Here is an 8,425-nt window from a genome sequence, read left to right on the forward strand (position 1 = left end):
ATGCCCCTCACTCCTGACCGCAGCCCCCTGCTATCCCAGCCCTTTGCTCCCCCCCCCGCCCCCCCATTCCCAGCTCCGCCAGTGCCCCTCACTCCTGACCCGCAGCTATTCCAGTCCTGGGTTCCCCCCGCACGGCTCTGCAGATGCCCTTCACTCCTGACCCGCAGCACCCTGCTATTCCTGTTCAGAGACCCCTCTTGAACCAGGGCAGTGTGGCCCACCCCAAGTATTCAAAAGTCACGTGTCAGGCCCTCCTAATTGTGCAATTTAGTGAGGAAAAGCTAAGAGAAGAGCTAAGGGTTGTTAGCACCACCGGCCATCCTGAGCTGTGGGCCACTTTTCCTCTGTCCCAGTTCTGGGGGAAACCATGGAACATCAGAACTTAATCCACTTTCCAAGGGTCTTTTAAACCCCAGGTCTGTGGTCTGGATTTAGCCACAGGCCCCATCCATTGCAGCCTGGGCTGGAGATTCAGCAGTGGGTTGTGCTTCTGAAGTAACACAGCTCTTACAGCGGGTCAGGGTGTTGCCAGAAGACAATGACTAACACATAGCAACTAACACCTCAGAGTCCAGCATGCACAAGGCAGCGGAGGCCATGCTCATCAAGTGTAAGGCTTTAACTTGTTCTCTCCTACATTACAGCTGTAGCCTACCCCAGCTCTGTGTTGGGGCCGGGCAGAAGTGTACTGCTTCACTACGGGGGTGGGTGGGTGGGGTGGCTATGACATCATTTTTCTCCTCGCGTGCAGCCGTTACCTGTTCTGACAGGCTGTTTATAATGCTAACTTTACTAGTTTTCGGAGGTTGTCGGAGGGAGGAGGGGGGGGGGGGTGCAAAGTGGAAGTTTCGCCGAGGGTGGAAAATATCCTTGCACCAGCCCTGGCGGGAGTCATCCCGATGGAAAGAGACGAGGATGAGGACGACGACGCCCCCGCAAAGTGCAGCTCCTATGGGAGGGGGCAGCCCTTGGGGGTGGGGCAGACACCCTCCGCCCCCTCCTGGTGTGTGACAGGCAGGCGGGGGGGAGCTCTCTACTCCGACTGACTCCTAATCCTCCCTGAGGGTGTGATACCCCCAGGAGCGCCCCTCCCAGGGCCCCCCAACTGGGCCCTGCCCCCCCAGACCCACACCCAACCAGACCCTGCCCCTGACCGGGCTTAGACCCCCCGGCTCCGCACTCACTCTCGCGCACCACTGCCTTCAGCCCGGACGGGGCCATCTCCGCCTCTCGCCACGTCCCCTCGAGCCCTGTGGGTAGAAGTGGGACTCAGCTGTGTGCGGGGTGGGGCTGGAGTCAGGACTCCTGGGTTCTGCCCCGGCTCTGCTCCTGACCTTGGGCACCCCCTGGCCTCTCCCTGCCGTGCTCTGGGGAGCGTCTGTGACGCTGGGCGACGGCCCCTAGTGACCCTGAAATCAGTCACTGGTGGACAGGCCCGGCCCCCCCTAGTGTCACTGGTGGAGGGGCCCGGCCCCCCCCTTGTGTCACTGGTGGACGGGCCCGGCCCCCCTAGTGTCACTGGCGGATGGGCCCGGCCCCCCCTAGTGTCACTGGCGGATGGACCCAGCCCCCCCTGTGTCACTGGTGGACGGGCCCAGCCCCCCCCCCCGTGACTGATTTTGGTATAAAGCACCTGGGGTGCTGGCGGGTCGATATCTGCAAGGCTGAAGACGGCTGAACGCCACAGCCCCCCACTTCTGGCGCTGCGGGGGCTGGGCCTGGGCACCAAGGGGCAGGCGCCCGGTGACAGGGCCACGCAGGTCCCCACTGAACCCCCACCTGGTCACGTGGGGCGCAGAGGGAGGTGGGCGCCTCGGGCAGGGCTAAGGTGAGGACGGGGTTGGGGTAGTGGGGCCTCAGCCCCCTCCAGTCAGGGCCTCCCACTGAGCTGCAAGTCCCCCCTCCAACCAGTGTCCCCCCCTCAGCAGTGTCCCTCGCCCCCCGCCCCGGTCAGGCCTCTCGCCCACCTCCAACCAGCCCCCCCGTCAGCCAGGCACCTCGCCTCCCCCCCAGCCCTCCCAGCCAGGCCCTGTGTGGTACCAGGAACAGGAGCAGGTCGAATGGCGCGAGCGGCCGCTGCCTGTCTCGCCCCGTCGGGAATGGCGTCCTTCAGCGCTGCCGGGGGCGGGGAGGCCGGAGGGAACGGACTGTGCCCTGCTCAGCCCGTCCGGCCCTTCCTGCACGGAGCGGCGGGAAAACATGGTACAGCCCCAGCCGGGGTGGGAACAGTCTGAGGTAAAATTGTCCTGGGAGCTGCCAATGGCGGGAAAAACCGGTTGGATCCAGTTATGACTGGGCCATGATCACCCTAAACAACAAGATGGCGGTCACAAGATGGCCGTTCAGACGCCATCTTGGATTGCTGCTCTGTCTTCACAAACCCCATATTGAATTTAATATACACATATTTTAACAGACTATAATCCTGTAACAAAACACACCCAACAGTACACAGAGCAGTATAAACAAGTCATTGTCTGTATGACATTTTAGTTTGTCCTGACTTCGCTCATGCTTTTTGTGTAGACTGTTGGTGTACCCTCGGGAAGACCTCTGCGTACCCCCAGGGGCACCCGTAACCCGGGTTGAGAACCACTGGGTTAGAGAAACGTGTGCGTGTGTGTGTGTGTGTGTGGACGAATCAGGACTCCTAGGGTCTATCCTGACTGCGAGCGGAGTGGGGTCTAATGGTTAGAGAAGAGAGCTGGCCGGTAGGAGTCCTGGGTTCTAGTCCAGGCGATGCAATTGATTCATTTTGTGTCATGGTTCATTCTGCCTTGTCCTCCTGTGACATGTGGAGTGCAGAGACCTGTCCCAGCCCTTCCCTTCCGGCTGGTGGTGCAGGAATTAATGGCCGTAGAGCCTGGGCTCTAAGATCCTGGAGCAAAGTGTCCTGGAGAAGGAATTTGTTCCCCAAGCTTGACTGGCTCCCTGCCCCATCCCTCCCTCTATCGATCAGAACGAATCCCTCATGGCAGAGCTGTTGTCTGGTTACCCGCAGTGCAGACCCAATCTGTTGGGGACACTGGGGCATGGCCACTCGGTAACTCGAGGGGATGGAAGACCACGAGTGTTGATGAAGCCCCCTCGCACTAGGCCCAGGTGTCCTTGGCCCCCCCTCCCGCCTGGAGGCACTCGCAGCAGCTCTGCGTACTAGGCCCAAGTGTCCTTGGCCCCCCCGACCTGGAGGCACTCACAGCAGTTATGCTGAGAATCTGCAACAATATGCTGCAGAGTCAGACTGCCTGAAACTAAGCAAGGCCACACAGGGCAGATATGAAAGAACAATGCTGAATAAAGCAGCTTTATGTATAGGTTAACAAATGATACAGAGAACCAGTGAACTAGCTGGGAACTGGATTGGCTGGCTATATGGATACTCGGGGCAGCTTGCTATTAAATAAGTATGCTGGGAAAAAGGATGTATAAAAGCCTGTGTAACTTCCTGCTCCGGGTACAGGATTTGAGATTCAAATCTCCCTGTACCTTTTTGAAGCTTCAAATAAACTTTTCTGCTTCTCCACCCCGTTGTGATTATTGGGTTTAGCACACCGGGTAGCGAACCAACTCAAGCTGTTGTTCAGCCTCTCGGCACTGGGTGCCAGCAACAGCTTTTGGCGTCCCTGGGTGGGCGGAGGCTGCAGTTCAGCCTTGCCCGGACCCCTCCTGGAGGTCGAGGATTGCGGCGAGAACCGCAACTCCTTCCTCACAAGTTTTAAAGGTCAGGCTTGACAAAGCCCTGGCTGGGATGATTTAGTTGGGGATTGCTCCTGCTTTGAGCAGGGGGTTGGACTAGATGACCTCCTGAAGTCCCTTCCAACCCTGATATTCTATGATTCTATGATCAGTCTGGAGTTTCACACACTGAATGATCAGAATAAAGTGACCTGCAATGAGCTACAGACCAACAACCATTCACAGTGATTCTTCAGCAAGTGTTTCAGAAGCACGAGAATACCAGCGAGAACCAGGGAAGGCTCAGAGACAATCAGCAGCGAGAAGGAGAACAATTCACTAAGCAGATGATTGGTTCTGGCTTATTTGCTGGGCCTTAAACAAGAACAACAAAGTCCTGGGTCTCCTCCCTACCAGATGGCCCAGCAATGGCTCAGGTCACCGGTGAGGATCACTCTCAGAGCACGCTTCCGGACTCATCTCTTTGGGAGGCCTCCCACCATGAGGGCTACAGAGCAGCCCCCTCCTCACCAGTGGAGGGAGGGAAACAGGAAAAGGGAAACCAAAAAAGACAAACCCCAAGGACTCGAAGGGACAAAGGCCTAGCTGGGGGAAAATTGTCCCACCTTAACCTCCTGTTTTCCGTGCCTAGAATTTGGCCAGCACTGGGTGGATCAGGCTGCCTAGGTACCAAACCTCTCTGGGGCTCTTGCCTTCTCCACAGGGACGTCTGTCTTCTCGCTCAATGAGCAGTGGGAAAGGAGAAAACTCCAGAGAGTCTCCACCTCGCGCTCACATACGAGACCCTGAATTCTCTCTAAGTCCTCAAGGAGACACCTCAAGAAGGAGACTCCTTGCAGCAAAGCCCCGGGGGTCTCTGAGATCCCCCTGCCCTGCAGCCTGTCCTCCCTGGCCGTTGTCGTGGACTCTCTGTGAGGTCACGGCCTCCCAACCTCCTTTCACCAATCAGCTGAGTGCTGCAAAAGGCCCTTGTGATGTCACTGCCACCCCCACCCCCACCCCTGCCCTGCAGGGCTCATGTCCTGCCCCGAGCCGGCTCCTGTGCATGTTTGAGCTGCTCCCCCTGGGTCACCCCCACACACTCAGTGGTCGTGCAAGGGTTCACGCAGGCCACACGTGGAACCATCAGAGGATGCTCAATGTGCTGCACTTGGTTTTTCAGAGATTTGGAGACTTGAAGGCCGGAAGAGACTGTTAGATCATCTCATCTGGCCCCCCTGCACATCACAGGCCTCCTGCATGGTGCAGTAGCAAGTTTTGGACCAAAGCAGACTCGAGAAAGGCATCTCATCAAGGGATCGAGGAAGCACCACTTTCCTTGGGAGTCTGGAGGAAATTGATGCTGTGTGGGGCAGGGAATTGACCCCAAGGCCACACTTGTGAGTCTGTATCATAACACACATGAACAACAGCACTGCGCGAAGTATGTACACGTCACCTTAACTCTGATGTTTCCTAACGTTTACAGGCCTGGTCTCTATGGTGTTCTTTGTGCTTCTAGATCTATTTTGGGGAGAGATGCAATCATTTAGTTCAGAGTGGGAGCCATGTTAGTCTGTATCAGCAAAACAAACAAACAAAACAAAAAAAACAAAACGAGGAGTAGTTCTGGCACCTTAGAGACTAACAAATGTATTTGGGCACATTTGATGGTGTGGCTGATGTGATTACGTCCTAGGATGGTGTCCCTAGACTAGATATGTGGACAGAGTTGCCAATGGGTTTGTTGCAAGGATAGGTTCCTGGGTTCGTGTTTTTGTTGTGTGGTTGCTGGTGAGTATTTGCTTCAGGTTGGGGGGCTGTCTGTAACCGAGGACTGGCCTGTCTCCCAAGATCTGTGAGAGTGAGGGATCATCCTTCAGAATAGATTGTAGATCCTTGATCGTGCCCTGGAGATCTTTTAGTTGGCGGCTGAAGGTGATGGCTGGTGGTGTTCTGTTCCTTTCTTTGTTGGGCTGTCCTGGAGTAGGTGACTTCTGGGTATTCTTCCTTTCAGCAGGTGGGGATTGTAGTTTGAAGAATGGTTGATAGAGATCCTGGAGGTTTTTGTCTCTGTCTGAGGGATTGGAGCAAATGCGGTTGTATCTTAGAGCTTGGCTGTAGACAACGGATCGTATGATGTGGTCTGGATGAAAGCTGGAGACACGTAGGTAAGTATAGCGGTCCAGGATAGGGTGGTGTTTATGTGACCATCGCTTATTAGCACTGTAGTGTCCAGGAAGTGGGTGTCTTGTGTGGCCTCTCCTTCTGCCCCTCCACCCCCACGAACATGATACAGTTCTGCGGTGACCTGGAATCCGACTTTCCGCGTCTCTGACAGAAGGAATATTTCCAACACACCTCTGAACAACACACTAATCCACAGAGACCTTCCTACCAAAACGACAAAAAGAAGGATTCTGCCTGAAGGTCGAAACAGCAGACTGGACTTCAACTCGAGTGCTTCAGCCGACGAGCACGGGCTGAAGTGGTCGAAAAGCAGCATCACTTGGTCCATAACCTCAGCCGTGCAGAACACAACACCGTCCACTGCCTCAGGAACAACTCTGACATCCGAATCAAAAAGGCTGACAAAGGAGGTGCTGTTGTCTTCATGAATAGGTTGGAATATGAACAAAAGGCTGCTAGGCAGCTCTCCAACTCCACATTCTCCAGCCCATTCCCCTCTGATCCCACTCAGGGTGACCAAGAGAAACTGCACCATCTGCTCAAGAAACTCCCTGAAAAAGCACAGGGCCTGAGGAGAGAGTCGACACAGCCAGATAATCCTGCTGTCAGGATGCCAATGCCTGAGAGGATTTCATCGCAGTCTCTAACGAGGGGGTTCAGGCTCCAGTTCTCTGCTCTGTTTTCCCAGCCCTGTCCAGGGGGTTGTTTCCAGTTTCAGAAATGGGGCAATGTTCACACACTCCCAATGGGTCTTTGCATAAATCAGGCCCTAAGCCAGGGGCAGGCAATCTTTTGGCCTGATGCCGGATCGGGTTTCAGAAATTGTACAGAGGGACAGTGAGGGGAGGCTGTGCCTCCTTAAACAGCAAGGCATGGCCTGGCCCCCGCCCCCATCCGACCCCCACTTCTCGCCCCGGGATGGCTGCCCCGTGCCTCCGGCCCCATCCAACCCCTCTGTTCCCTGAGGAGACCCAGATCCCCCGCCGCTAACAGCCCCCCACCACCCCATCCAACCCCCTCTCTCCTTCCTGCTTGCCCCCCAAGACCCTGCCCCCTCCAACCACCCCTTCTCCCTGCCCTCTGACAGCCCCTGGAACTCCCACCCCTGCCTGCCCCCCACCGCCCCATCCACCCCCTCCTCTGCTTCCTGCCTGCCCCCCCCGGACCCTCTGCCCCATCCAACCGCCCCTTCTCCCTGACCGCTCCGGGAACTCCTGCCCCCATTCAACCCCCTGTTCCCCGCCCTCTGACCGCCCCGACCCCATCCGCCCCCCAGTCCCTGACCCCGCCCCTGAACTCCCCTGCCCTCTACCCCACCCCTCCCCCGCTCCCTGCCCCTGACTGCGCTGCCTGGAGCCCTGTCTCGTAGCCCCGCTGCCCGGAGCATGGGCCGGCGGTGCCGGGAGCGGAGGCTGCGGCGGGGGGGAACAGCAGTGGTGGGGCCGGGGGCTCTCCAGAGTTCGGGGCCGGGCGGAACGGCTCAGAGCCCCCTGCCCCCCTTCTGCCCCCCCCCGGTCCCCACATGTCGCTGCCCCCCAAACCTGGGGAGCTGCAACAGCTTCCCTCTGCCCGGGGCAGGGACTCGCAGCCCCCCCGCTGGGAGCAGCCTGGGCCCCCCCGCCCCGCACAGGCTGCCCCGGGAGCAGCTCCCTGGGGGGCAGGTCTCTCCTTCTCTCCCCGGGGGCACTGCCAGACCCGCCATCCCCCACTGGGGCCCCCCACCTGAGATGCCCCAAGAGCGACCCACAGCCATGGCCGGCTGCCACCCCACTGCCCCTCCCCACCAGCCCCCAGGCTCTAGTGTGGCCAGTCCCTCCACAATCCCCCACCGACTGTCCTCCTCGCCCCAAGCCAGGGTGCAGCCGGCTGCCACCCCACAGACCCCTCCCCTCCCTACAGCCCCCCACAGCCATGCTGTGTCCCCCTGGGGGCAGCCATGGTGCTGCCCCTCCCAACCCAACCGCCACAGCCATGCCATTGACCCCGATCCAAGTCCCCTACAGCCTCTCCCTCCCCCACAACTCTCCCAGACCCAGTCCCCATCCCTACAACCCAATCGCCCCCTGTCCACAACCCCCTTCTCCTCCTCCCACAGCTCGCACCACACAGACCCCTCCACCTCCCAGCTGGGCCCCCTCCCCTGCCAACCCACCCACCCCCGCTGGTGCGCCAGGGTTTCCCCAAGACCGACCAACAGCTATCAATTAAAAACCCCACAGTGTTTGTTGGGGCCTCCTGGAGCTGTGGTCCCTACCTGGAGATGCTGAAATCTCACTCTTGTCTCTCTCCTCCTGCCTCCAGCTCTGAGCCAGGCTCCGGACAATTACATGATGAAGAGATGAACTGATGATAGTGGAAGGAAAAAATCAAAAACCAAAAGTGAAGCCAAAAGCGCAAGCCGGGCAGGCAAGGCAAATCGCAGGCTGTTGCCATGGGCTGGTCCTCCCCCTCCTCCAATAACCCACCCAAACCGGGACACCACAGACCCCATGGACCTCAAACCAACCACCTGGAAGCAGCAGCAAAAGGGCAGCAAGGACACAGCCCGAGAGAGAGTCGA

Source organism: Natator depressus, chromosome 4, assembly GCF_965152275.1.
Source record: "Natator depressus isolate rNatDep1 chromosome 4, rNatDep2.hap1, whole genome shotgun sequence".
Lineage (NCBI taxonomy): Eukaryota > Metazoa > Chordata > Testudines > Cheloniidae > Natator > Natator depressus.